The sequence below is a fragment of the Phalangium opilio genome, unplaced genomic scaffold, assembly GCF_054372755.1.
Source record: "Phalangium opilio isolate 3A_F unplaced genomic scaffold, DU_Popi_V2 ptg000046l_1, whole genome shotgun sequence".
Classification (NCBI taxonomy): domain Eukaryota; kingdom Metazoa; phylum Arthropoda; class Arachnida; order Opiliones; family Phalangiidae; genus Phalangium; species Phalangium opilio.
The window spans coordinates 2,423,081-2,440,042 of record NW_028324169.1 but is presented as its reverse complement, the minus strand read 5'-3'; the positions used below and the strand labels follow the sequence as shown (position 1 = coordinate 2,440,042).

General features: G+C 41.5%; 79 non-coding genes across 79 annotated transcripts; all 79 read left to right on the top strand.

Moving 5' to 3' along the window:
* The first annotated feature begins 40 nt into the window (after window positions 1–40).
* TRNAF-AAA (transfer RNA phenylalanine (anticodon AAA)) lies at window positions 41–113 on the top strand. Its single transcript has one exon. It is a non-coding gene; the product is annotated as a tRNA-Phe (tRNA).
* Window positions 114–177: 64 nt separating this feature from the next.
* TRNAV-UAC (transfer RNA valine (anticodon UAC)) lies at window positions 178–250 on the top strand. Its single transcript has one exon. It is a non-coding gene; the product is annotated as a tRNA-Val (tRNA).
* A 64-nt stretch (window positions 251–314) lies between these two features.
* Window positions 315–387, top strand: TRNAV-UAC (transfer RNA valine (anticodon UAC)). Its single transcript has one exon. It is a non-coding gene; the product is annotated as a tRNA-Val (tRNA).
* A 64-nt stretch (window positions 388–451) lies between these two features.
* TRNAV-UAC (transfer RNA valine (anticodon UAC)) lies at window positions 452–524 on the top strand. The gene has a single exon. It is a non-coding gene; the product is annotated as a tRNA-Val (tRNA).
* Window positions 525–865: 341 nt separating this feature from the next.
* Window positions 866–938, top strand: TRNAV-UAC (transfer RNA valine (anticodon UAC)). Its single transcript has one exon. It is a non-coding gene; the product is annotated as a tRNA-Val (tRNA).
* Window positions 939–1,003: 65 nt separating this feature from the next.
* On the top strand, window positions 1,004–1,076 carry TRNAF-AAA (transfer RNA phenylalanine (anticodon AAA)). The gene has a single exon. It is a non-coding gene; the product is annotated as a tRNA-Phe (tRNA).
* A 339-nt stretch (window positions 1,077–1,415) lies between these two features.
* On the top strand, window positions 1,416–1,488 carry TRNAV-UAC (transfer RNA valine (anticodon UAC)). Its single transcript has one exon. It is a non-coding gene; the product is annotated as a tRNA-Val (tRNA).
* A 64-nt stretch (window positions 1,489–1,552) lies between these two features.
* Window positions 1,553–1,625, top strand: TRNAV-UAC (transfer RNA valine (anticodon UAC)). Its single transcript has one exon. It is a non-coding gene; the product is annotated as a tRNA-Val (tRNA).
* A 203-nt stretch (window positions 1,626–1,828) lies between these two features.
* Window positions 1,829–1,901, top strand: TRNAV-UAC (transfer RNA valine (anticodon UAC)). Its single transcript has one exon. It is a non-coding gene; the product is annotated as a tRNA-Val (tRNA).
* A 65-nt stretch (window positions 1,902–1,966) lies between these two features.
* Window positions 1,967–2,039, top strand: TRNAV-UAC (transfer RNA valine (anticodon UAC)). Its single transcript has one exon. It is a non-coding gene; the product is annotated as a tRNA-Val (tRNA).
* Window positions 2,040–2,104: 65 nt separating this feature from the next.
* On the top strand, window positions 2,105–2,177 carry TRNAV-UAC (transfer RNA valine (anticodon UAC)). Its single transcript has one exon. It is a non-coding gene; the product is annotated as a tRNA-Val (tRNA).
* A 65-nt stretch (window positions 2,178–2,242) lies between these two features.
* TRNAF-AAA (transfer RNA phenylalanine (anticodon AAA)) lies at window positions 2,243–2,315 on the top strand. Its single transcript has one exon. It is a non-coding gene; the product is annotated as a tRNA-Phe (tRNA).
* Window positions 2,316–2,379: 64 nt separating this feature from the next.
* Window positions 2,380–2,452, top strand: TRNAV-UAC (transfer RNA valine (anticodon UAC)). Its single transcript has one exon. It is a non-coding gene; the product is annotated as a tRNA-Val (tRNA).
* A 64-nt stretch (window positions 2,453–2,516) lies between these two features.
* On the top strand, window positions 2,517–2,589 carry TRNAV-UAC (transfer RNA valine (anticodon UAC)). The gene has a single exon. It is a non-coding gene; the product is annotated as a tRNA-Val (tRNA).
* A 203-nt stretch (window positions 2,590–2,792) lies between these two features.
* TRNAV-UAC (transfer RNA valine (anticodon UAC)) lies at window positions 2,793–2,865 on the top strand. Its single transcript has one exon. It is a non-coding gene; the product is annotated as a tRNA-Val (tRNA).
* Window positions 2,866–2,930: 65 nt separating this feature from the next.
* TRNAV-UAC (transfer RNA valine (anticodon UAC)) lies at window positions 2,931–3,003 on the top strand. The gene has a single exon. It is a non-coding gene; the product is annotated as a tRNA-Val (tRNA).
* Window positions 3,004–3,068: 65 nt separating this feature from the next.
* Window positions 3,069–3,141, top strand: TRNAF-AAA (transfer RNA phenylalanine (anticodon AAA)). The gene has a single exon. It is a non-coding gene; the product is annotated as a tRNA-Phe (tRNA).
* A 201-nt stretch (window positions 3,142–3,342) lies between these two features.
* Window positions 3,343–3,415, top strand: TRNAV-UAC (transfer RNA valine (anticodon UAC)). Its single transcript has one exon. It is a non-coding gene; the product is annotated as a tRNA-Val (tRNA).
* A 65-nt stretch (window positions 3,416–3,480) lies between these two features.
* TRNAF-AAA (transfer RNA phenylalanine (anticodon AAA)) lies at window positions 3,481–3,553 on the top strand. The gene has a single exon. It is a non-coding gene; the product is annotated as a tRNA-Phe (tRNA).
* A 65-nt stretch (window positions 3,554–3,618) lies between these two features.
* TRNAV-UAC (transfer RNA valine (anticodon UAC)) lies at window positions 3,619–3,691 on the top strand. The gene has a single exon. It is a non-coding gene; the product is annotated as a tRNA-Val (tRNA).
* Window positions 3,692–3,755: 64 nt separating this feature from the next.
* TRNAY-AUA (transfer RNA tyrosine (anticodon AUA)) lies at window positions 3,756–3,828 on the top strand. The gene has a single exon. It is a non-coding gene; the product is annotated as a tRNA-Tyr (tRNA).
* Window positions 3,829–3,893: 65 nt separating this feature from the next.
* Window positions 3,894–3,966, top strand: TRNAV-UAC (transfer RNA valine (anticodon UAC)). Its single transcript has one exon. It is a non-coding gene; the product is annotated as a tRNA-Val (tRNA).
* A 65-nt stretch (window positions 3,967–4,031) lies between these two features.
* On the top strand, window positions 4,032–4,104 carry TRNAV-UAC (transfer RNA valine (anticodon UAC)). The gene has a single exon. It is a non-coding gene; the product is annotated as a tRNA-Val (tRNA).
* Window positions 4,105–4,169: 65 nt separating this feature from the next.
* Window positions 4,170–4,242, top strand: TRNAF-AAA (transfer RNA phenylalanine (anticodon AAA)). The gene has a single exon. It is a non-coding gene; the product is annotated as a tRNA-Phe (tRNA).
* A 339-nt stretch (window positions 4,243–4,581) lies between these two features.
* TRNAV-UAC (transfer RNA valine (anticodon UAC)) lies at window positions 4,582–4,654 on the top strand. The gene has a single exon. It is a non-coding gene; the product is annotated as a tRNA-Val (tRNA).
* Window positions 4,655–4,718: 64 nt separating this feature from the next.
* On the top strand, window positions 4,719–4,791 carry TRNAV-UAC (transfer RNA valine (anticodon UAC)). Its single transcript has one exon. It is a non-coding gene; the product is annotated as a tRNA-Val (tRNA).
* Window positions 4,792–4,994: 203 nt separating this feature from the next.
* Window positions 4,995–5,067, top strand: TRNAV-UAC (transfer RNA valine (anticodon UAC)). Its single transcript has one exon. It is a non-coding gene; the product is annotated as a tRNA-Val (tRNA).
* Window positions 5,068–5,545: 478 nt separating this feature from the next.
* TRNAV-UAC (transfer RNA valine (anticodon UAC)) lies at window positions 5,546–5,618 on the top strand. Its single transcript has one exon. It is a non-coding gene; the product is annotated as a tRNA-Val (tRNA).
* A 64-nt stretch (window positions 5,619–5,682) lies between these two features.
* TRNAY-AUA (transfer RNA tyrosine (anticodon AUA)) lies at window positions 5,683–5,755 on the top strand. Its single transcript has one exon. It is a non-coding gene; the product is annotated as a tRNA-Tyr (tRNA).
* Window positions 5,756–5,820: 65 nt separating this feature from the next.
* Window positions 5,821–5,893, top strand: TRNAV-UAC (transfer RNA valine (anticodon UAC)). The gene has a single exon. It is a non-coding gene; the product is annotated as a tRNA-Val (tRNA).
* Window positions 5,894–5,958: 65 nt separating this feature from the next.
* On the top strand, window positions 5,959–6,031 carry TRNAV-UAC (transfer RNA valine (anticodon UAC)). The gene has a single exon. It is a non-coding gene; the product is annotated as a tRNA-Val (tRNA).
* A 65-nt stretch (window positions 6,032–6,096) lies between these two features.
* Window positions 6,097–6,169, top strand: TRNAF-AAA (transfer RNA phenylalanine (anticodon AAA)). The gene has a single exon. It is a non-coding gene; the product is annotated as a tRNA-Phe (tRNA).
* A 339-nt stretch (window positions 6,170–6,508) lies between these two features.
* TRNAV-UAC (transfer RNA valine (anticodon UAC)) lies at window positions 6,509–6,581 on the top strand. The gene has a single exon. It is a non-coding gene; the product is annotated as a tRNA-Val (tRNA).
* A 64-nt stretch (window positions 6,582–6,645) lies between these two features.
* Window positions 6,646–6,718, top strand: TRNAV-UAC (transfer RNA valine (anticodon UAC)). Its single transcript has one exon. It is a non-coding gene; the product is annotated as a tRNA-Val (tRNA).
* Window positions 6,719–6,921: 203 nt separating this feature from the next.
* On the top strand, window positions 6,922–6,994 carry TRNAV-UAC (transfer RNA valine (anticodon UAC)). Its single transcript has one exon. It is a non-coding gene; the product is annotated as a tRNA-Val (tRNA).
* Window positions 6,995–7,472: 478 nt separating this feature from the next.
* On the top strand, window positions 7,473–7,545 carry TRNAV-UAC (transfer RNA valine (anticodon UAC)). The gene has a single exon. It is a non-coding gene; the product is annotated as a tRNA-Val (tRNA).
* A 64-nt stretch (window positions 7,546–7,609) lies between these two features.
* TRNAV-UAC (transfer RNA valine (anticodon UAC)) lies at window positions 7,610–7,682 on the top strand. The gene has a single exon. It is a non-coding gene; the product is annotated as a tRNA-Val (tRNA).
* A 65-nt stretch (window positions 7,683–7,747) lies between these two features.
* On the top strand, window positions 7,748–7,820 carry TRNAF-AAA (transfer RNA phenylalanine (anticodon AAA)). The gene has a single exon. It is a non-coding gene; the product is annotated as a tRNA-Phe (tRNA).
* Window positions 7,821–7,884: 64 nt separating this feature from the next.
* On the top strand, window positions 7,885–7,957 carry TRNAV-UAC (transfer RNA valine (anticodon UAC)). The gene has a single exon. It is a non-coding gene; the product is annotated as a tRNA-Val (tRNA).
* A 64-nt stretch (window positions 7,958–8,021) lies between these two features.
* TRNAV-UAC (transfer RNA valine (anticodon UAC)) lies at window positions 8,022–8,094 on the top strand. The gene has a single exon. It is a non-coding gene; the product is annotated as a tRNA-Val (tRNA).
* A 65-nt stretch (window positions 8,095–8,159) lies between these two features.
* Window positions 8,160–8,232, top strand: TRNAF-AAA (transfer RNA phenylalanine (anticodon AAA)). Its single transcript has one exon. It is a non-coding gene; the product is annotated as a tRNA-Phe (tRNA).
* Window positions 8,233–8,296: 64 nt separating this feature from the next.
* TRNAV-UAC (transfer RNA valine (anticodon UAC)) lies at window positions 8,297–8,369 on the top strand. The gene has a single exon. It is a non-coding gene; the product is annotated as a tRNA-Val (tRNA).
* A 64-nt stretch (window positions 8,370–8,433) lies between these two features.
* TRNAV-UAC (transfer RNA valine (anticodon UAC)) lies at window positions 8,434–8,506 on the top strand. The gene has a single exon. It is a non-coding gene; the product is annotated as a tRNA-Val (tRNA).
* Window positions 8,507–8,846: 340 nt separating this feature from the next.
* TRNAV-UAC (transfer RNA valine (anticodon UAC)) lies at window positions 8,847–8,919 on the top strand. The gene has a single exon. It is a non-coding gene; the product is annotated as a tRNA-Val (tRNA).
* A 202-nt stretch (window positions 8,920–9,121) lies between these two features.
* Window positions 9,122–9,194, top strand: TRNAV-UAC (transfer RNA valine (anticodon UAC)). Its single transcript has one exon. It is a non-coding gene; the product is annotated as a tRNA-Val (tRNA).
* A 64-nt stretch (window positions 9,195–9,258) lies between these two features.
* Window positions 9,259–9,331, top strand: TRNAV-UAC (transfer RNA valine (anticodon UAC)). Its single transcript has one exon. It is a non-coding gene; the product is annotated as a tRNA-Val (tRNA).
* A 65-nt stretch (window positions 9,332–9,396) lies between these two features.
* On the top strand, window positions 9,397–9,469 carry TRNAF-AAA (transfer RNA phenylalanine (anticodon AAA)). The gene has a single exon. It is a non-coding gene; the product is annotated as a tRNA-Phe (tRNA).
* Window positions 9,470–9,533: 64 nt separating this feature from the next.
* Window positions 9,534–9,606, top strand: TRNAV-UAC (transfer RNA valine (anticodon UAC)). Its single transcript has one exon. It is a non-coding gene; the product is annotated as a tRNA-Val (tRNA).
* Window positions 9,607–9,809: 203 nt separating this feature from the next.
* On the top strand, window positions 9,810–9,882 carry TRNAV-UAC (transfer RNA valine (anticodon UAC)). Its single transcript has one exon. It is a non-coding gene; the product is annotated as a tRNA-Val (tRNA).
* A 203-nt stretch (window positions 9,883–10,085) lies between these two features.
* Window positions 10,086–10,158, top strand: TRNAV-UAC (transfer RNA valine (anticodon UAC)). Its single transcript has one exon. It is a non-coding gene; the product is annotated as a tRNA-Val (tRNA).
* Window positions 10,159–10,360: 202 nt separating this feature from the next.
* TRNAV-UAC (transfer RNA valine (anticodon UAC)) lies at window positions 10,361–10,433 on the top strand. Its single transcript has one exon. It is a non-coding gene; the product is annotated as a tRNA-Val (tRNA).
* A 203-nt stretch (window positions 10,434–10,636) lies between these two features.
* TRNAV-UAC (transfer RNA valine (anticodon UAC)) lies at window positions 10,637–10,709 on the top strand. The gene has a single exon. It is a non-coding gene; the product is annotated as a tRNA-Val (tRNA).
* Window positions 10,710–10,774: 65 nt separating this feature from the next.
* On the top strand, window positions 10,775–10,847 carry TRNAV-UAC (transfer RNA valine (anticodon UAC)). Its single transcript has one exon. It is a non-coding gene; the product is annotated as a tRNA-Val (tRNA).
* A 202-nt stretch (window positions 10,848–11,049) lies between these two features.
* Window positions 11,050–11,122, top strand: TRNAV-UAC (transfer RNA valine (anticodon UAC)). Its single transcript has one exon. It is a non-coding gene; the product is annotated as a tRNA-Val (tRNA).
* Window positions 11,123–11,186: 64 nt separating this feature from the next.
* TRNAV-UAC (transfer RNA valine (anticodon UAC)) lies at window positions 11,187–11,259 on the top strand. The gene has a single exon. It is a non-coding gene; the product is annotated as a tRNA-Val (tRNA).
* A 203-nt stretch (window positions 11,260–11,462) lies between these two features.
* On the top strand, window positions 11,463–11,535 carry TRNAV-UAC (transfer RNA valine (anticodon UAC)). The gene has a single exon. It is a non-coding gene; the product is annotated as a tRNA-Val (tRNA).
* A 203-nt stretch (window positions 11,536–11,738) lies between these two features.
* Window positions 11,739–11,811, top strand: TRNAV-UAC (transfer RNA valine (anticodon UAC)). The gene has a single exon. It is a non-coding gene; the product is annotated as a tRNA-Val (tRNA).
* Window positions 11,812–12,013: 202 nt separating this feature from the next.
* TRNAV-UAC (transfer RNA valine (anticodon UAC)) lies at window positions 12,014–12,086 on the top strand. Its single transcript has one exon. It is a non-coding gene; the product is annotated as a tRNA-Val (tRNA).
* A 64-nt stretch (window positions 12,087–12,150) lies between these two features.
* On the top strand, window positions 12,151–12,223 carry TRNAV-UAC (transfer RNA valine (anticodon UAC)). The gene has a single exon. It is a non-coding gene; the product is annotated as a tRNA-Val (tRNA).
* A 65-nt stretch (window positions 12,224–12,288) lies between these two features.
* Window positions 12,289–12,361, top strand: TRNAF-AAA (transfer RNA phenylalanine (anticodon AAA)). Its single transcript has one exon. It is a non-coding gene; the product is annotated as a tRNA-Phe (tRNA).
* Window positions 12,362–12,425: 64 nt separating this feature from the next.
* On the top strand, window positions 12,426–12,498 carry TRNAV-UAC (transfer RNA valine (anticodon UAC)). Its single transcript has one exon. It is a non-coding gene; the product is annotated as a tRNA-Val (tRNA).
* A 64-nt stretch (window positions 12,499–12,562) lies between these two features.
* Window positions 12,563–12,635, top strand: TRNAV-UAC (transfer RNA valine (anticodon UAC)). Its single transcript has one exon. It is a non-coding gene; the product is annotated as a tRNA-Val (tRNA).
* A 65-nt stretch (window positions 12,636–12,700) lies between these two features.
* TRNAF-AAA (transfer RNA phenylalanine (anticodon AAA)) lies at window positions 12,701–12,773 on the top strand. Its single transcript has one exon. It is a non-coding gene; the product is annotated as a tRNA-Phe (tRNA).
* Window positions 12,774–12,837: 64 nt separating this feature from the next.
* On the top strand, window positions 12,838–12,910 carry TRNAV-UAC (transfer RNA valine (anticodon UAC)). The gene has a single exon. It is a non-coding gene; the product is annotated as a tRNA-Val (tRNA).
* Window positions 12,911–12,974: 64 nt separating this feature from the next.
* On the top strand, window positions 12,975–13,047 carry TRNAV-UAC (transfer RNA valine (anticodon UAC)). Its single transcript has one exon. It is a non-coding gene; the product is annotated as a tRNA-Val (tRNA).
* Window positions 13,048–13,250: 203 nt separating this feature from the next.
* On the top strand, window positions 13,251–13,323 carry TRNAV-UAC (transfer RNA valine (anticodon UAC)). Its single transcript has one exon. It is a non-coding gene; the product is annotated as a tRNA-Val (tRNA).
* Window positions 13,324–13,800: 477 nt separating this feature from the next.
* On the top strand, window positions 13,801–13,873 carry TRNAV-UAC (transfer RNA valine (anticodon UAC)). The gene has a single exon. It is a non-coding gene; the product is annotated as a tRNA-Val (tRNA).
* A 202-nt stretch (window positions 13,874–14,075) lies between these two features.
* Window positions 14,076–14,148, top strand: TRNAV-UAC (transfer RNA valine (anticodon UAC)). Its single transcript has one exon. It is a non-coding gene; the product is annotated as a tRNA-Val (tRNA).
* A 64-nt stretch (window positions 14,149–14,212) lies between these two features.
* TRNAV-UAC (transfer RNA valine (anticodon UAC)) lies at window positions 14,213–14,285 on the top strand. Its single transcript has one exon. It is a non-coding gene; the product is annotated as a tRNA-Val (tRNA).
* A 65-nt stretch (window positions 14,286–14,350) lies between these two features.
* On the top strand, window positions 14,351–14,423 carry TRNAF-AAA (transfer RNA phenylalanine (anticodon AAA)). Its single transcript has one exon. It is a non-coding gene; the product is annotated as a tRNA-Phe (tRNA).
* A 64-nt stretch (window positions 14,424–14,487) lies between these two features.
* Window positions 14,488–14,560, top strand: TRNAV-UAC (transfer RNA valine (anticodon UAC)). Its single transcript has one exon. It is a non-coding gene; the product is annotated as a tRNA-Val (tRNA).
* A 203-nt stretch (window positions 14,561–14,763) lies between these two features.
* TRNAV-UAC (transfer RNA valine (anticodon UAC)) lies at window positions 14,764–14,836 on the top strand. Its single transcript has one exon. It is a non-coding gene; the product is annotated as a tRNA-Val (tRNA).
* A 203-nt stretch (window positions 14,837–15,039) lies between these two features.
* On the top strand, window positions 15,040–15,112 carry TRNAV-UAC (transfer RNA valine (anticodon UAC)). Its single transcript has one exon. It is a non-coding gene; the product is annotated as a tRNA-Val (tRNA).
* Window positions 15,113–15,314: 202 nt separating this feature from the next.
* TRNAV-UAC (transfer RNA valine (anticodon UAC)) lies at window positions 15,315–15,387 on the top strand. Its single transcript has one exon. It is a non-coding gene; the product is annotated as a tRNA-Val (tRNA).
* Window positions 15,388–15,590: 203 nt separating this feature from the next.
* Window positions 15,591–15,663, top strand: TRNAV-UAC (transfer RNA valine (anticodon UAC)). Its single transcript has one exon. It is a non-coding gene; the product is annotated as a tRNA-Val (tRNA).
* Window positions 15,664–15,728: 65 nt separating this feature from the next.
* TRNAV-UAC (transfer RNA valine (anticodon UAC)) lies at window positions 15,729–15,801 on the top strand. Its single transcript has one exon. It is a non-coding gene; the product is annotated as a tRNA-Val (tRNA).
* Window positions 15,802–15,866: 65 nt separating this feature from the next.
* On the top strand, window positions 15,867–15,939 carry TRNAF-AAA (transfer RNA phenylalanine (anticodon AAA)). The gene has a single exon. It is a non-coding gene; the product is annotated as a tRNA-Phe (tRNA).
* A 615-nt stretch (window positions 15,940–16,554) lies between these two features.
* On the top strand, window positions 16,555–16,627 carry TRNAV-UAC (transfer RNA valine (anticodon UAC)). The gene has a single exon. It is a non-coding gene; the product is annotated as a tRNA-Val (tRNA).
* Window positions 16,628–16,829: 202 nt separating this feature from the next.
* TRNAV-UAC (transfer RNA valine (anticodon UAC)) lies at window positions 16,830–16,902 on the top strand. The gene has a single exon. It is a non-coding gene; the product is annotated as a tRNA-Val (tRNA).
* Window positions 16,903–16,962: the final 60 nt, after the last annotated feature.

The following is a 16,962-nucleotide window of genomic DNA, read 5'->3' as shown; positions in this document are numbered from 1 at the left end:
AATAATAAGGTAGATCTCTTAGAAAACTCACAATAACCAAGTATCTATGGTGTAGTGGTTATCACGTCCGCCTAAAACGCGGAAGGTGTCAGGTTGGAGCCCTGATAGATACATGTTTTGACCATCGTGATTAGACATAGTAATAAGCTAGATCTCTTCGAAAACTTAAATTAACACGTATCTATAGTGTAGTGGTTATCACGTCCGCTTTACACGCGGAAGGTCCCAGGTTCGAGTCCTGATAGATACATGTTTTGACCATCGTGATTAGACATAGTAATAAGCTACATCTCTTCGAAAACCTAAATTAACACGTATCTATGGTGTAGTGGTTATCACGTCCGCTTTACACGCGGAAGGTCCCAGGTTCGAGTCCTGATAGATACATGTTTTGACCATCGTGATTAGACATAGTAATAAGCTACATCTCTTCGAAAACCTAAATTAACACGTATCTATGGTGTAGTGGTTATCACGTCCGCTTTACACGCGGAAGGTCCCAGGTTCGAGCCCTGGTAGATACATGTTTTGCCCATCGTGATTAGACATAATAATAAGGTAGATCTCTTCGAAAACTCACAATAACCAAGTATCTATGGTGTAGTGGTTATCACGTCCGCCTAACACGCGGAAGGTCCCAGGTTCGTGCCCGGATAGATACATGTTTTGACCATCGTGATTAGACATAGTAATAAGCTAGATCTCTTCGAAAACTTCATAATAACACGTATCTATGGTGTAGTGGTTATCACGTCCGCTTTACACGCGGAAGGTCTCAGGTTCGAGCCCTGTTAAATACATGTTTTGACCATCGTGATTAGACATAGTAATAAGCTAGATCTCTTCGAAAACTTTAAAATAACACGTATCTATGGTGTAGTGGTTATCACGTCCGCTTTACACGCGGAAGGTCCCAGGTTCGAGCCCTGGTAGATACATGTTTTGATCATCGTGATTATACATAATAATAAGGTAGATCTCTTAGAAAACTCACAATAACCAAGTATCTATGGTGTAGTGGTTATCACGTCCGCCTAAAACGCGGAAGGTGTCAGGTTCGAGCCCTGATAGATACATGTTTTGACCATCGTGATTAGACATAGTAATAAGCTAGATCTCTTCGAAAACTTAAATTAACACGTGTCTGTAGTGTAGTGTTTATCACATCCGCTTTACACGCGGAAGATCCCAGGTTTGAGCCCTGGTAGATACATGTTTTGACCATCGTGATTAGACATAATAATAAGGTAGATCTCTTCGAAAACTCACAATAACCAAGTATCTATGGTGTAGTGGTTATCACGTCCGACTAACACGCGGAAGGTCCCAGGTTCGTGCCCTGATAGATACATGTTTAGACCATCGTGATTAGACATAGTAATAAGCTAGATCTCTTCGAAAACTTAAATTAACACGTATCTATGGTGTAGTGGTTATCACGTCCGCTTTACACGCGGAAGGTCCCAGGTTCGAGTCCTGATAGATACATGTTTTGACCATCGTGATTAGATATAGTAATAAGCTACATCTCTTCGAAAACCTAAATTAACACGTATCTATGGTGTAGTGGTTATCACGTCCGCTTTACACGCGGAAGGTCCCAGGTTCGAGCCCTGGTAGATACATGTTTTGCCCATCGTGATTAGACATAATAATAAGGTAGATCCCTTCGAAAACTCACAATAACCAAGTATATATGGTGTAGTGGTTATCACGTCCGCCTAACACGCGGAAGTTCCCAGGTCCGTGCCCTGATAGATACATGTTTTGACCATCGTGATTAGACATAGTTATAAGCTAGATCTCTTCGAAAACTTTATAATAACACGTATCTATGGTGTAGTGGTTATCACGTCCGCTTTACACGCGGAAGGTCTCAGGTTCGAGCCCTGATAGGTACATGTTTTGACCATCGTGATTAGACATAGTAATAAGCTAGATCTCTTCGAAAACTTTAAAATAACACGTATCTATGGTGTAGTGGTTATCACGTCCGCTTTACACGCGGAAGGTCCCAGGTTCGAGCCCTGGTAGATACATGTTTTGACCATCGTGATTAGACATAATAATAAGGTAGATCTCTTCGAAAACTCATAATAACCAAGTATCTATGGTGTAGTGGTTATCACGTCCGCTTTACACGCGGAAGGTCCCAGGTTCGAGCCCTGGTAGTTACATGTTTTGATCATCGTGATTATACATAATAATAAGGTAGATCTCTTAGAAAACTCACAATAACCAAGTATCTATGGTGTAGTGGTTATCACGTCCGCCTAAAACGCGGAAGGTGTCAGGTTCGAGCCCTGATAGATACATGTTTTGACCATCGTGATTAGACAAAGTAATAAGCTACATCTCTTCGAAAACCTAAATTAACACGTATCTATGGTGTAGTGGTTATCACGTCCGCTTTACACGCGGAAGGTCCCAGGTTCGAGTCCTGATAGATACATGTTTTGACCATCGTGATTAGACATAGTAATAAGCTACATCTCTTCGAAAACCTAAATTAACACGTATCTATGGTGTAGTGGTTATCACGTCCGCTTTACACGCGGAAGGTCCCAGGTTCGAGCCCTGGTAGATACATGTTTTGCCCATCGTGATTAGACATAATAATAAGGTAGATCCCTTCGAAAACTCACAATAACCAAGTATCTATGGTGTAGTGGTTATCACGTCCGCCAAACACGCGGAAGGTCCCAGGTTCGTGCCCTGATAGATACATGTTTTGACCATCGTGATTAGACATAGTAATAAGCTAGATCTCTTCGAAAGCTTCATAATAACACGTATCTATGGTGTAGTGGTTATCACGTCCGCTTTACACGCGGAAGGTCTCAGGTTCGAGCCCTGATAGATACATGTTTTGACCATCGTGATTAGACATAGTAATAAGCTAGATCTCTTCGAAAACTTTATAAAAACACGTATCTATGGTGTAGTGGTTATCACATCCGCTTTACACGCGGAAGGTCCCAGGTTCGAGCCCTGGTAGATACATGTTTTGATCATCGTGATTATACATAATAATAAGGTAGATCTCTTAGAAAACTCACAATAACCAAGTGTCTATGGTGTAGTGGTTATCACGTCCGCCTAAAACGCGGAAGGTGTCAGGTTCGAGCCCTGATAGATACATGTTTTGACCATCGTGATTAGACATAGTAATAAGCTAGATCTCTTCGAAAACTTAAATTAACACGTATCTATGGTGTAGTGGTTATCACGTCCGCTTTACACGCGGAAGGTCCCAGGTTCGAGTCCTGATAGATGCATGTTTTGACCATCGTGATTAGACATAGTAATAAGCTACATCTCTTCGAAAACCTAAATTAACACGTATCTATGGTGTAGTGGTTATCACGTCCGCTTTACACGCGGAAGGTCCCAGGTTCGAGCCCTGGTAGTTACATGTTTTGATCATCGTGATTATACATAATAATAAGGTAGATCTCTTAGAAAACTCACAATAACCAAGTATCTATGGTGTAGTGGTTATCACGTCCGCCTAAAACGCGGAAGGTGTCAGGTTCGAGCCCTGATAGATACATGTTTTGACCATCGTGATTAGACATAGTAATAAGCTAGATCTCTTCGAAAACTTTATAAAAACACGTATCTATGGTGTAGTGGTTATCACGTCCGCTTTACACGCGGAAGGTCCCAGGTTCGAGCCCTGGTAGATACATGTTTTGACCATCGTGATTAGACATAGTAATAAGCTAGATCTCTTCGAAAACTTGAATTAACACGTATCTATAGTGTAGTGGTTATCACGTCCGCCTATAACGCGGAAGGTGTCAGGTTCGAGTACTGATAGATACATGTTTTGACCATCGTGATTAGACATAGTAATAAGCTAGATCTCTTCGAAAACTTCATAATAACACGTATCTATGGTGTAGTGGTTATCACGTCCGCTTTACACGCGGAAGGTCTCAGGTTCGAGCCCTGTTAGATACATGTTTTGACCATCGTGATTAGACATAGTAATAAGCTAGATCTCTTCGAAAACTTTAAAATAACACGTATCTATGGTGTAGTGGTTATCACGTCCGCTTTACACGCGGAAGGTCCCAGGTTCGAGCCCTGGTAGATACATGTTTTGATCATCGTGATTATACATAATAATAAGGTAGATCTCTTAGAAAACTCACAATAACCAAGTATCTATGGTGTAGTGGTTATCACGTTAGCCTAAAACGCGGAAGGTGTCAGGTTCGAGCCCTGATAGATACATGTTTTGACCATCGTGATTAGACATAGTAATAAGCTAGATCTCTTCGAAAACTTAAATTAACACGTGTCTGTAGTGTAGTGGTTATCACATCCGCTTTACACGCGGAAGATCCCAGGTTTGAGCCCTGGTAGATACATGTTTTGACCATCGTGATTAGACATAATAATAAGGTAGATCTCTTCGAAAACTCACAATAACCAAGTATCTATGGTGTAGTGGTTATCACGTCCGACTAACACGCGGAAGGTCCCAGGTTCGTGCCCTGATAGATACATGTTTAGACCATCGTGATTAGACATAGTAATAAGCTAGATCTCTTCGAAAACTTAAATTAACACGTATCTATGGTGTAGTGGTTATCACGTCCGCTTTACACGCGGAAGGTCCCAGGTTCGAGTCCTGATAGATACATGTTTTGACCATCGTGATTAGACATAGTAATAAGCTACATCTCTTCGAAAACCTAAATTAACACGTATCTATGGTGTAGTGGTTATCACGTCCGCTTTACACGCGGAAGGTCCCAGGTTCGAGCCCTGGTAGATACATGTTTTGCCCATCGTGATTAGACATAATAATAAGGTAGATCCCTTCGAAAACTCACAATAACCAAGTATCTATGGTGTAGTGGTTATCACGTCCGCCTAACACGCGGAAGTTCCCAGGTCCGTGGCCTGATAGATACATGTTTTGACCATCGTGATTAGACATAGTAATAAGCTAGATCTCTTCGAAAACTTTATAATAACACGTATCTATGGTGTAGTGGTTATCACGTCCGCTTTACACGCGGAAGGTCCCAGGTTCGAGCACTGGTAGATACATGTTTTGACCATCGTGATTAGACATAATAATAAGGTAGATCTCTTCGAAAACTCATAATAACCAAGTAGCTATGGTGTAGTGGTTATCACGTCCGCCTAACACGCGGAAGTTCCCAGGTCCGTGGCCTGATAGATACATGTTTTGACCATTGTGATTAGACATAGTAATAAGCTAGATCTCTTCGAAAACTTTATAATAACACGTATCTATGGTGTAGTGGTTATAACGTCCGCTTTACACGCGGAAGGTCCCAGGTTCGAGCACTGGTAGATACATGTTTTGACCATCGTGATTAGACATAATAATAAGGTAGATCTCTTCGAAAACTCATAATAACCAAGTAGCTATGGTGTAGTGGTTATCACGTCCGACTAACACGCGGAAGGTCCCAGGTTCGTGCCCTGATAGATACATGTTTAGACCATCGTGATTAGACATAGTAATAAGCTAGATCTCTTCGAAAACTTAAATTAACACGTATCTATGGTGTAGTGGTTATCACGTCCGCTTTACACGCGGAAGGTCCCAGGTTCGAGTCCTGATAGATACATGTTTTGACCATCGTGATTAGACATAGTAATAAGCTACATCTCTTCGAAAACCTAAATTAACACGTATCTATGGTGTAGTGGTTATCACGTCCGCCTATAACGCGGAAGGTGTCAGGTTCGAGTACTGATAGATACATGTTTTGACCATCGTGATTAGACATAGTAATAAGCTAGATCTCTTCGAAAACTTCATAATAACACGTATCTATGGTGTAGTGGTTATCACGTCCGCTTTACACGCGGAAGGTCTCAGGTTCGAGCCCTGTTAGATACATGTTTTGACCATCGTGATTAGACATAGTAATAAGCTAGATCTCTTCGAAAACTTTAAAATAACACGTATCTATGGTGTAGTGGTTATCACGTCCGCTTTACACGCGGAAGGTCCCAGGTTCGAGCCCTGGTAGATACATGTTTTGATCATCGTGATTATACATAATAATAAGGTAGATCTCTTAGAAAACTCACAATAACCAAGTATCTATGGTGTAGTGGTTATCACGTTAGCCTAAAACGCGGAAGGTGTCAGGTTCGAGCCCTGATAGATACATGTTTTGACCATCGTGATTAGACATAGTAATAAGCTAGATCTCTTCGAAAACTTAAATTAACACGTGTCTGTAGTGTAGTGGTTATCACATCCGCTTTACACGCGGAAGATCCCAGGTTTGAGCCCTGGTAGATACATGTTTTGACCATCGTGATTAGACATAATAATAAGGTAGATCTCTTCGAAAACTCACAATAACCAAGTATCTATGGTGTAGTGGTTATCACGTCCGACTAACACGCGGAAGGTCCCAGGTTCGTGCCCTGATAGATACATGTTTAGACCATCGTGATTAGACATAGTAATAAGCTAGATCTCTTCGAAAACTTAAATTAACACGTATCTATGGTGTAGTGGTTATCACGTCCGCTTTACACGCGGAAGGTCCCAGGTTCGAGTCCTGATAGATACATGTTTTGACCATCGTGATTAGACATAGTAATAAGCTACATCTCTTCGAAAACCTAAATTAACACGTATCTATGGTGTAGTGGTTATCACGTCCGCTTTACACGCGGAAGGTCCCAGGTTCGAGCCCTGGTAGATACATGTTTTGCCCATCGTGATTAGACATAATAATAAGGTAGATCCCTTCGAAAACTCACAATAACCAAGTATCTATGGTGTAGTGGTTATCACGTCCGCCTAACACGCGGAAGTTCCCAGGTCCGTGGCCTGATAGATACATGTTTTGACCATCGTGATTAGACATAGTAATAAGCTAGATCTCTTCGAAAACTTTATAATAACACGTATCTATGGTGTAGTGGTTATCACGTCCGCTTTACACGCGGAAGGTCCCAGGTTCGAGCACTGGTAGATACATGTTTTGACCATCGTGATTAGACATAATAATAAGGTAGATCTCTTCGAAAACTCATAATAACCAAGTAGCTATGGTGTAGTGGTTATCACGTCCGCCTAACACGCGGAAGTTCCCAGGTCCGTGGCCTGATAGATACATGTTTTGACCATTGTGATTAGACATAGTAATAAGCTAGATCTCTTCGAAAACTTTATAATAACACGTATCTATGGTGTAGTGGTTATAACGTCCGCTTTACACGCGGAAGGTCCCAGGTTCGAGCACTGGTAGATACATGTTTTGACCATCGTGATTAGACATAATAATAAGGTAGATCTCTTCGAAAACTCATAATAACCAAGTAGCTATGGTGTAGTGGTTATCACGTCCGACTAACACGCGGAAGGTCCCAGGTTCGTGCCCTGATAGATACATGTTTAGACCATCGTGATTAGACATAGTAATAAGCTAGATCTCTTCGAAAACTTAAATTAACACGTATCTATGGTGTAGTGGTTATCACGTCCGCTTTACACGCGGAAGGTCCCAGGTTCGAGTCCTGATAGATACATGTTTTGACCATCGTGATTAGACATAGTAATAAGCTACATCTCTTCGAAAACCTAAATTAACACGTATCTATGGTGTAGTGGTTATCACGTCCGCTTTACACGCGGAAGGTCCCAGGTTCGAGCCCTGGTAGTTACATGTTTTGATCATCGTGATTATACATAATAATAAGGTAGATCTCTTAGAAAACTCACAGTAACCAAGTATCTATGGTGTAGTGGTTATCACGTCCGCCTAAAACGCGGAAGGTGTCAGGATCGAGCCCTGATAGATACATGTTTTGACCATCGTGATTAGACATAGTAATAAGCTACATCTCTTCGAAAACCTAAATTAACACGTATCTATGGTGTAGTGGTTATCACGTCCGCTTTACACGCGGAAGGTCCCAGGTTCGAGTCCTGATAGATACATGTTTTGACCATCGTGATTAGACATAGTAATAAGCTACATCTCTTCGAAAACCTAAATTAACACGTATCTATGGTGTAGTGGTTATCACGTCCGCTTTACACGCGGAAGGTCCCAGGTTCGAGCCCTGGTAGTTACATGTTTTGATCATCGTGGTTATACATAATAATAAGGTAGATCTCTTAGAAAACTCACAATAACCAAGTATCTATGGTGTAGTGGTTATCACGTCCGCCTAAAACGCGGAAGGTGTCAGGATCGAGCCCTGATAGATACATGTTTTGACCATCGTGATTAGACATAGTAATAAGCTACATCTCTTCGAAAACCTAAATTAACACGTATCTATGGTGTAGTGGTTATCACGTCCGCTTTACACGCGGAAGGTCCCAGGTTCGAGTCCTGATAGATACATGTTTTGACCATCGTGATTAGACATAGTAATAAGCTACATCTCTTCGAAAACCTAAATTAACACGTATCTATTGTGTAGTGGTTATCACGTCCGCTTTACACGCGGAAGGTCCCAGGTTCGAGCCCTGGTAGATACATGTTTTGCCCATCGTGATTAGACATAATAATAAGGTAGATCTCTTCGAAAACTCACAATAACCAAGTATCTATGGTGTAGTGGTTATCACGTCCGCCTAACACGCGGAAGGTCCCAGGTTCGTGCCCTGATAGATACATGTTTTGACCATCGTGATTAGACATAGTAATAAGCTAGATCTCTTCGAAAACCTAAATTAACACGTATCTATGGTGTAGTGGTTATCACGTCCGCCTAACACGCGGAAGTTCCCAGGTCCATGGCCTGATAGATACATGTTTTGACCATCGTGATTAGACATAGTAATAAGCTAGATCTCTTCGAAAACTTTATAATAACACGTATCTATGGTGTAGTGGTTATCACGTCCGCTTTACACGCGGAAGGTCTCAGGTTCGAGCCCTGATAGATACATGTTTTGACCATCGTGATTAGACATAGTAATAAGCTAGATCTCTTCGAAAACTTTATAATAACACGTATCTATGGTGTAGTGGTTATCACGTCCGACTAACATGCGGAAGGTCTCAGGTTCGTGCCCTGATAGATACATGTTTAGACCATCGTGATTAGACATAGTAATAAGCTAGATCTCTTCGAAAACTTAAATTAACACGTATCTATGGTGTAGTGGTTATCACGTCCGCTTTACACGCGGAAGGTCCCAGGTTCGAGTCCTGATAGATACATGTTTTGACCATCGTGATTAGACATAGTAATAAGCTACATCTCTTCGAAAACCTAAATTAACACGTATCTATGGTGTAGTGGTTATCACGTCCGCTTTACACGCGGAAGGTCCCAGGTTCGAGCCCTGGTAGTTACATGTTTTGATCATCGTGATTATACATAATAATAAGGTAGATCTCTTAGAAAACTCACAATAACCAAGTATCTATGGTGTAGTGGTTATCACGTCCGCCTAAAACGCGGAAGGTGTCAGGTTCGAGCCCTGATAGATACATGTTTTGACCATCGTGATTAGACATAGTAATAAGCTACATCTCTTCGAAAACCTAAATTAACACGTATCTATGGTGTAGTGGTTATCACGTCCGCTTTACACGCGGAAGGTCCCAGGTTCGAGCCCTGGTAGATACATGTTTTGCCCATCGTGATTAGACATAATAATAAGGTAGATCCCTTCGAAAACTCACAATAACCAAGTATCTATGGTGTAGTGGTTATCACGTCCGCCTAACACGCGGAAGTTCCCAGGTCCGTGCCCTGATAGATACATGTTTTGACCATCGTGATTAGACATAGTAATAAGCTAGATCTCTTCGAAAACTTTATAATAACACGTATCTATGGTGTAGTGGTTATCACGTCCGCTTTACACGCGGAAGGTCTCAGGTTCGAGCCCTGATAGATACATGTTTTGACCATCGTGATTAGACATAGTAATAAGCTAGATCTCTTCGAAAACTTTATAATAACACGTATCTATGGTGTAGTGGTTATCACGTCCGCTTTACACGCGGAAGGTCTCAGGTTCGAGCCCGGATAGATACATGTTTTGACCATCGTGATTAGACATAGTAATAAGCTAGATCTCTTCGAAAACTTTATAATAACACGTATCTATGGTGTAGTGGTTATCACGTCCGCTTTACACGCGGAAGGTCTCAGGTTCGAGCCCTGATAGATACATGTTTTGACCATCGTGATTAGACATAGTAATAAGCTAGATCTCTTCGAAAACTTTATAATAACACGTATCTATGGTGTAGTGGTTATCACGTCCGCTTTACACGCGGAAGGTCTCAGGTTCGAGCCCGGATAGATACATGTTTTGACCATCGTGATTAGACATAGTAATAAGCTACATCTCTTCGAAAACCTAAATTAACACGTATCTATGGTGTAGTGGTTATCACGTCCGCTTTACACGCGGAAGGTCCCAGGTTCGAGCCCTGGTAGATACATGTTTTGCCCATCGTGATTAGACATAATAATAAGGTAGATCTCTTCGAAAACTCACAATAACCAAGTATCTATGGTGTAGTGGTTATCACGTCCGCCTAACACGCGGAAGGTCCCAGGTTCGTGCCCTGATAGATACATGTTTTGACCATCGTGATTAGACATAGTAATAAGCTAGATCTCTTCGAAAACTTCATAATAACACGTATCTATGGTGTAGTGGTTATCACGTCCGCTTTACACGCGGAAGGTCTCAGGTTCGAGCCCTGTTAGATACATGTTTTGACCATCGTGATTAGACATAGTAATAAGCTAGATCTCTTCGAAAACTTTAAAATAACACGTATCTATGGTGTAGTGGTTATCACGTCCGCTTTACACGCGGAAGGTCCCAGGTTCGAGCCCTGGTAGATACATGTTTTGATCATCGTGATTATACATAATAATAAGGTAGATCTCTTAGAAAACTCACAATAACCAAGTATCTATGGTGTAGTGGTTATCACGTCCGACTAACACGCGGAAGGTCCCAGGTTCGTGCCCTGATAGATACATGTTTAGACCATCGTGATTAGACATAGTAATAAGCTAGATCTCTTCGAAAACTTAAATTAACACGTATCTATGGTGTAGTGGTTATCACGTCCGCTTTACACGCGGAAGGTCCCAGGTTCGAGTCCTGATAGATACATGTTTTGACCATCGTGATTAGACATAGTAATAAGCTACATCTCTTCGAAAACCTAAATTAACACGTATCTATGGTGTAGTGGTTATCACGTCCGCTTTACACGCGGAAGGTCCCAGGTTCGAGCCCTGGTAGATACATGTTTTGCCCATCGTGATTAGACATAATAATAAGGTAGATCCCTTCGAAAACTCACAATAACCAAGTATCTATGGTGTAGTGGTTATCACGTCCGCCTAACACGCGGAAGTTCCCAGGTCCGTGGCCTGATAGATACATGTTTTGACCATCGTGATTAGACATAGTAATAAGCTAGATCTCTTCGAAAACTTTATAATAACACGTATCTATGGTGTAGTGGTTATCACGTCCGCTTTACACGCGGAAGGTCCCAGGTTCGAGCACTGGTAGATACATGTTTTGACCATCGTGATTAGACATAATAATAAGGTAGATCTCTTCGAAAACTCATAATAACCAAGTAGCTATGGTGTAGTGGTTATCACGTCCGCCTAACACGCGGAAGTTCCCAGGTCCGTGGCCTGATAGATACATGTTTTGACCATTGTGATTAGACATAGTAATAAGCTAGATCTCTTCGAAAACTTTATAATAACACGTATCTATGGTGTAGTGGTTATCACGTCCGCTTTACACGCGGAAGGTCCCAGGTTCGAGCACTGGTAGATACATGTTTTGACCATCGTGATTAGACATAATAATAAGGTAGATCTCTTCGAAAACTCATAATAACCAAGTAGCTATGGTGTAGTGGTTATCACGTCCGACTAACACGCGGAAGGTCCCAGGTTCGTGCCCTGATAGATACATGTTTAGACCATCGTGATTAGACATAGTAATAAGCTAGATCTCTTCGAAAACTTAAATTAACACGTATCTATGGTGTAGTGGTTATCACGTCCGCTTTACACGCGGAAGGTCCCAGGTTCGAGTCCTGATAGATACATGTTTTGACCATCGTGATTAGACATAGTAATAAGCTACATCTCTTCGAAAACCTAAATTAACACGTATCTATGGTGTAGTGGTTATCACGTCCGCTTTACACGCGGAAGGTCCCAGGTTCGAGCCCTGGTAGTTACATGTTTTGATCATCGTGATTATACATAATAATAAGGTAGATCTCTTAGAAAACTCACAATAACCAAGTATCTATGGTGTAGTGGTTATCACGTCCGCCTAAAACGCGGAAGGTGTCAGGATCGAGCCCTGATAGATACATGTTTTGACCATCGTGATTAGACATAGTAATAAGCTACATCTCTTCGAAAACCTAAATTAACACGTATCTATGGTGTAGTGGTTATCACGTCCGCTTTACACGCGGAAGGTCCCAGGTTCGAGTCCTGATAGATACATGTTTTGACCATCGTGATTAGACATAGTAATAAGCTACATCTCTTCGAAAACCTAAATTAACACGTATCTATGGTGTAGTGGTTATCACGTCCGCTTTACACGCGGAAGGTCCCAGGTTCGAGCCCTGGTAGTTACATGTTTTGATCATCGTGGTTATACATAATAATAAGGTAGATCTCTTAGAAAACTCACAATAACCAAGTATCTATGGTGTAGTGGTTATCACGTCCGCCTAAAACGCGGAAGGTGTCAGGATCGAGCCCTGATAGATACATGTTTTGACCATCGTGATTAGACATAGTAATAAGCTACATCTCTTCGAAAACCTAAATTAACACGTATCTATGGTGTAGTGGTTATCACGTCCGCTTTACACGCGGAAGGTCCCAGGTTCGAGTCCTGATAGATACATGTTTTGACCATCGTGATTAGACATAGTAATAAGCTACATCTCTTCGAAAACCTAAATTAACACGTATCTATTGTGTAGTGGTTATCACGTCCGCTTTACACGCGGAAGGTCCCAGGTTCGAGCCCTGGTAGATACATGTTTTGCCCATCGTGATTAGACATAATAATAAGGTAGATCTCTTCGAAAACTCACAATAACCAAGTATCTATGGTGTAGTGGTTATCACGTCCGCCTAACACGCGGAAGGTCCCAGGTTCGTGCCCTGATAGATACATGTTTTGACCATCGTGATTAGACATAGTAATAAGCTAGATCTCTTCGAAAACTTCATAATAACACGTATCTATGGTGTAGTGGTTATCACGTCCGCTTTACACGCGGAAGGTGTCAGGTTCGAGCCCTGATAGATACATGTTTTGACCATCGTGATTAGACATAGTAATAAGCTAGATCTCTTCGAAAACTTAAATTAACACGTGTCTGTAGTGTAGTGGTTATCACATCCGCTTTACACGCGGAAGATCCCAGGTTTGAGCCCTGGTAGATACATGTTTTGACCATCGTGATTAGACATAATAATAAGGTAGATCTCTTCGAAAACTCACAATAACCAAGTATCTATGGTGTAGTGGATATCACGTCCGCTTTACACGCGGAAGGTCCCAGGTTCGTGTCCTGATAGATACATGTTTTGACCATCGTGATTAGACATAGTAATAAGCTACATCTCTTCGAAAACCTAAATTAACACGTATCTATGGTGTAGTGGTTATCACGTCCGCCTAACACGCGGAAGTTCCCAGGTCCATGGCCTGATAGATACATGTTTTGACCATCGTGATTAGACATAGTAATAAGCTAGATCTCTTCGAAAACTTTATAATAACACGTATCTATGGTGTAGTGGTTATCACGTCCGCTTTACACGCGGAAGGTCTCAGGTTCGAGCCCTGATAGATACATGTTTTGACCATCGTGATTAGACATAGTAATAAGCTAGATCTCTTCGAAAACTTTATAATAACACGTATCTATGGTGTAGTGGTTATCACGTCCGACTAACATGCGGAAGGTCTCAGGTTCGTGCCCTGATAGATACATGTTTAGACCATCGTGATTAGACATAGTAATAAGCTAGATCTCTTCGAAAACTTAAATTAACACGTATCTATGGTGTAGTGGTTATCACGTCCGCTTTACACGCGGAAGGTCCCAGGTTCGAGTCCTGATAGATACATGTTTTGACCATCGTGATTAGACATAGTAATAAGCTACATCTCTTCGAAAACCTAAATTAACACGTATCTATGGTGTAGTGGTTATCACGTCCGCTTTACACGCGGAAGGTCCCAGGTTCGAGCCCTGGTAGTTACATGTTTTGATCATCGTGATTATACATAATAATAAGGTAGATCTCTTAGAAAACTCACAATAACCAAGTATCTATGGTGTAGTGGTTATCACGTCCGCCTAAAACGCGGAAGGTGTCAGGTTCGAGCCCTGATAGATACATGTTTTGACCATCGTGATTAGACATAGTAATAAGCTACATCTCTTCGAAAACCTAAATTAACACGTATCTATGGTGTAGTGGTTATCACGTCCGCTTTACACGCGGAAGGTCCCAGGTTCGAGCCCTGGTAGATACATGTTTTGCCCATCGTGATTAGACATAATAATAAGGTAGATCCCTTCGAAAACTCACAATAACCAAGTATCTATGGTGTAGTGGTTATCACGTCCGCCTAACACGCGGAAGTTCCCAGGTCCGTGCCCTGATAGATACATGTTTTGACCATCGTGATTAGACATAGTAATAAGCTAGATCTCTTCGAAAACTTTATAATAACACGTATCTATGGTGTAGTGGTTATCACGTCCGCTTTACACGCGGAAGGTCTCAGGTTCGAGCCCTGATAGATACATGTTTTGACCATCGTGATTAGACATAGTAATAAGCTAGATCTCTTCGAAAACTTTATAATAACACGTATCTATGGTGTAGTGGTTATCACGTCCGCTTTACACGCGGAAGGTCTCAGGTTCGAGCCCGGATAGATACATGTTTTGACCATCGTGATTAGACATAGTAATAAGCTAGATCTCTTCGAAAACTTTATAATAACACGTATCTATGGTGTAGTGGTTATCACGTCCGCTTTACACGCGGAAGGTCTCAGGTTCGAGCCCTGATAGATACATGTTTTGACCATCGTGATTAGACATAGTAATAAGCTAGATCTCTTCGAAAACTTTATAATAACACGTATCTATGGTGTAGTGGTTATCACGTCCGCTTTACACGCGGAAGGTCTCAGGTTCGAGCCCGGATAGATACATGTTTTGACCATCGTGATTAGACATAGTAATAAGCTACATCTCTTCGAAAACCTAAATTAACACGTATCTATGGTGTAGTGGTTATCACGTCCGCTTTACACGCGGAAGGTCCCAGGTTCGAGCCCTGGTAGATACATGTTTTGCCCATCGTGATTAGACATAATAATAAGGTAGATCTCTTCGAAAACTCACAATAACCAAGTATCTATGGTGTAGTGGTTATCACGTCCGCCTAACACGCGGAAGGTCCCAGGTTCGTGCCCTGATAGATACATGTTTTGACCATCGTGATTAGACATAGTAATAAGCTAGATCTCTTCGAAAACTTCATAATAACACGTATCTATGGTGTAGTGGTTATCACGTCCGCTTTACACGCGGAAGGTCTCAGGTTCGAGCCCTGTTAGATACATGTTTTGACCATCGTGATTAGACATAGTAATAAGCTAGATCTCTTCGAAAACTTTAAAATAACACGTATCTATGGTGTAGTGGTTATCACGTCCGCTTTACACGCGGAAGGTCCCAGGTTCGAGCCCTGGTAGATACATGTTTTGATCATCGTGATTATACATAATAATAAGGTAGATCTCTTAGAAAACTCACAATAACCAAGTATCTATGGTGTAGTGGTTATCACGTCCGCCTAAAACGCGGAAGGTGTCAGGTTCGAGCCCTGATAGATACATATTTTGACCATCGTGATTAGACATAGTAATAAGCTAGATCTCTTCGAAAACTTAAATTAACACGAGTCTGTAGTGTAGTGGTTATCACATCCGCTTTACACGCGGAAGATCCCAGGTTTGAGCCCTGGTAGATACATGTTTTGACCATCGTGATTAGACATAATAATAAGGTAGATCCCTTCGAAAACTCACAATAACCAAGTATCTATGGTGTAGTGGTTATCACGTCCGCCTAACACGCGGAAGTTCCCAGGTCCATGGCCTGATAGATACATGTTTTGACCATCGTGATTAGACATAGTAATAAGCTAGATCTCTTCGAAAATTTTATAATAACACGTATCTATGGTGTAGTGGTTATCACGTCCGCTTTACACGCGGAAGGTCCCAGGTTCGTGTCCTGATAGATACATGTTTTGACCATCGTGATTAGACATAGTAATAAGCTACATCTCTTCGAAAACCTAAATTAACACGTATCTATGGTGTAGTGGTTATCACGTCCGCCTAACACGCGGAAGTTCCCAGGTCCATGGCCTGATAGATACATGTTTTGACCATCGTGATTAGACATAGTAATAAGCTAGATCTCTTCGAAAACTTTATAATAACACGTATCTATGGTGTAGTGGTTATCACGTCCGCTTTACACGCGGAAGGTCTCAGGTTCGAGCCCTGATAGATACATGTTTTGACCATCGTGATTAGACATAGTAATAAGCTAGATCTCTTCGAAAACTTTATAATAACACGTATCTATGGTGTAGTGGTTATCACGTCCGACTAACATGCGGAAGGTCTCAGGTTCGTGCCCTGATAGATACATGTTTAGACCATCGTGATTAGACATAGTAATAAGCTAGATCTCTTCGAAAACTTAAATTAACACGTATCTATGGTGTAGTGGTTATCACGTCCGCTTTACACGCGGAAGGTCCCAGGTTCGAGTCCTGATAGATACATGTTTTGACCATCGTGATTAGACATAGTAATAAGCTACATCTCTTCGAAAACCTAAATTA